The sequence below is a fragment of the Halichoeres trimaculatus genome, unplaced genomic scaffold, assembly GCF_033239565.1.
Source record: "Halichoeres trimaculatus isolate MK-OKI-2021-1 unplaced genomic scaffold, fHalTri1.1 fHalTri1_scaffold_14, whole genome shotgun sequence".
Taxonomy (NCBI): Eukaryota; Metazoa; Chordata; class Actinopteri; order Labriformes; family Labridae; genus Halichoeres; species Halichoeres trimaculatus.
In genome coordinates this window covers 16,054,993-16,058,699 of record NW_027437192.1, presented here as the reverse complement: position 1 = coordinate 16,058,699, position 3,707 = coordinate 16,054,993, and positions in this window count along the sequence as shown.

The window sequence follows — 3,707 nt, the reverse complement described above, 5'->3', positions numbered from 1 at the left end:
ATAGTGCTGATGTGAGAGGATAAAAAGAGGCTCATCCAGGCTTAGAGGACACCTTAACAGTAGAGCAGAGATACAGTCTGTGATACACACAGAGTCCTGCTCAGCCTGAGCCGGCAGGTGACAGGGGCTGTGCTGCTGACGGGGGCGCTGATTCTTTTAAGTTTTACTTATTTTTCCAGATCAAGGTAAATACATCCTGCGATAACTTTAACAGCTTTAAGTGAATGGGATTATAAATATTGAGTTGAAAACTTAAATAAAATACAAAAAGGATCCAACCAACCATCCTAATGAGCACTGAGAGGTGGAGCGACTATCATTGATCATCTTGTTACAGAGGCACCTGTGTGTCTGTCAGGTGGGATGTGATGAGCAGCAGGTTGGTATTTCGTCCTGAAGGTTCATCTGATGGAAGCAGGGAAAGTGTGAAGACTAGAGGGACCTTGACAATGACAAAACTGTGATGAGGAGACGGCTGGATCAGATCAGCAGCTATCATGGGGTTTCACCGGTGAACTGGTGATGGGGTCATGGTCACCCTCACACACATCACATCCCTCAGGCCAGGATGTGATGTGTGTGAGGAGTAAAGGTTGGCCCATGGTCTGTGACAGAGTTCATTCTGGTTCAATAAAGCACCTTCAGTGGACACATGAACATCAGCACTCGTCCAAAGAGGTGAAGAAGGGAGCCAGGAGGAACATGACAACTTAGTAAATGATGACAGTACACCAAGACACTCAAGGTCACCTGATCAATTCATCAATAAAAAAGACTTGATTCAAGGCTGATGTCAACAATATGCAAAGAAAGGCAATAACAGGAGAAAACTAGCATTAGCTTATATAGAGGGATTTTGAAATAGTCCATTCTTCTCCGAACCTGCAAATTAATTCACTCTGAGCTTCCTTTTTACCTCTCCTTACCTGGACGCCTTTTCACTCTTTTCAACTGCAACCCCTTCATGCAGACGCCATTTTTTTCCTCCCTTTTCTTATACCTCCTCAAACCTCCTTGTTTATTTCTGCATTGCATTAACACCAAAGCTTACATCGTAGGCCAGCACAGCCCCCATACACATCCTATGCTGGCGCAATAGCTCTGTTTATAAAACACTTTGCTTTGGAACCAGGGAGTTGCTGGTTCAAGGCCTGGCATGGGTAAAGATTATATGGGTGGCAGTGGCTCAGTCCTTAGGGACTTGGTTCAGTGATCTGAGCGTTGCTGATTCAAGCTCTGGTGCGGACCAAGATTGGGAATTGGGCTGATATCCTGCTCCTAACACTCATGTAGGTATGTAAAAACACCTTTGGCATGATTAGCCGATTGGTTGGATCATGCTTCCTGTTATTAAAATATGGAATCATTGTAAATCAACCATATATTTCATGTCTCTCTTCTCTATTCTTCCTTGTAATAGTTGCTGTATGATAAACATAATTAGCGATGGGTATCAAATTAGGTACTTTTATAGGTACCAACCTAATCCTGCCAAAAGCATCGGGTACCAATTCTCTTAAATCGAAAGGTACCATGTTTAGGTACCTAAATGCATCCTTGTGACTGTGAGGAAGTGGATAAGTAGGTGATTCCATGCTGGACATGAACACAGCATTGTAAGTTTATATAATGAAGAATAAATATGTTATATTGAAAAAAAGACGTGTTTTGTCATTAAACAAATTGATATTTTTTACCACATAAAAACAAAAAGTACCAAAAATTGGTACCATTGAGTACCGGTACCGATTGCCAGGTACCGGGCATCAGTACCGTATCATTTCAAATGTACCCATCCCTTTGCATAATGTTGTAACATTTTAACACAAAATGCCCAAAATTGTTGTAAAAAAGCAGAAAACAAAGTGGGACTGGACACAGATGAACTTAAGATCCGACACAAGATGCGTCTTTATGAAACCTCAAACTTTTTAACCCCTGGTCTAGCTGAGCTCATTATGTTGGTTTGTTGTTATTGTTAGTTAAGCCAAATGCAATCTAGTTTTGATGTGTTTTGTTTTATTTTAAAAGTCATTTGCTCTTTTCAGGAAGTTTCTGTGCACGGCCTCTTGTCCCAAACAATCTGCCCTATGGTGAACTGACGTGTCACAGCTCCAGCATCAGGTAGAAATAGGATTGTTACATATCTGCTGCAACCTGCTGGAGCAGGGATGCAGCCAGTCTACAACAGACTTGAATAAAATCCTGTCTGATCGGGTGCTGCGACAGAGAGGAGCCAGACCAGAGACGTATCTGGTGTATATTGGCTGTTACAGAACACACTGCCCTACTGTGTTTTCGAAGAGTACTGCAGAGCAACCAGACGTAGAAGTATGTGGCATTCACGCTTACTTTTGCCACTATCTAGGGTATCCAGGCTTTACCTTGACCCCCCCTCGTCCTTTTTTACCTCCACTGCTTCTTAAGCTGCGTTTCCACCAAGCAGTATGGGTCGGTTCAGTACGGTTTGGGACGGTTAAGTCTCATCCCCTTTGCGTTTCCATAGCAAACTGTGCCCTCTTGTGGTGGGCGACGTGTAAGCCGGATGCCGGAAGCCGCAGCTGGTAAACAATAGCGCAACGCCTCAGCAGCTTACCTCGCTATTAAATCCAACAAAGAAGAAAACGTGACACAGTAAACAAAGAGCACGGATGGAAGACATGCAGCATTTCGTCCTCTCTGTGATTTTCATGTAACTCTCTGTTACAAAGTGCAATCAAGCTTCGTTTCAGAGAAGACTGTGTGCCGCCAGGAGAAATGCAGCCGCTGTCGGGGTAAGTGATGATTCTTTTGACCAATCAACGGTCTGCAGTGTGTTGCTCCACCTCCCAAGAGCGGATCGGTTCAGTCTGGCACCCATACGAAAGGGTCCCAAAAAAGTGGGACGGCTCGTCTCGGTTTTTAGGGATCCGTCCCGGGATGAGTCTGTGGAAACGCCGCTAAAAGCGCACCGTACCGAGACAAATCGACCCGGACTGCTTGGTGGAAACGTGGCTTTACATACCTCCTTACCTTGCCCCCCTACCATGAATCCCTAACTTGTTAAAATTGGCGGTTGATTCACAAGATAAATGTGGTCACAATGCACAAAAAATGGTCTTGTTTAAGAAGTAAAATTTTTTATAGTTCAGTGGGTTCTGTGACAGCTGTAGTTTAAATGTACGAAGTCATGATCATGTTGTGTCTTTTGGTTTGAGAGTTTAAAAGTGGAAGAAAAGGAAGTAGAAGAAGAAGAAGAAGCTAAGAAAGCTTTGACCACCTGCCCTGCTTAAAATGCATGATTTTTACATTCAACCATAACATTATATTTAGTTTGATGCAATCTATATATCCAACCATTCATGTCCAAAAGTTCTTGAAAGTGTACATTTACTGTCACACCTTCTTCCTTTCCACACTCATCTCAAAGTGTCAGATGTGTCACTCCACTCACTGCTGTTGGCTCCCTGCTTCTTCCTCCATCACACAGGTTTCATCACATCTGATATGATGGAGGGAAATCATGGGAAAGTTTGATTGATGACTTTGTACCATGGTTTCATCAGGCGCAGGCCGATGTAATTTGATCCACTGGAGTCTCCCTGGGGGGGGGGGGGGGGGGGGGGGGGGGGGGGGGGCCTCGGGAGCAATCAGCAGAGAAGGTTTGGTTTGGTATACTGCAGCAGCACAGAGAGTGGTCCCTAAATGCATCACAGCAGAAGCAGAGG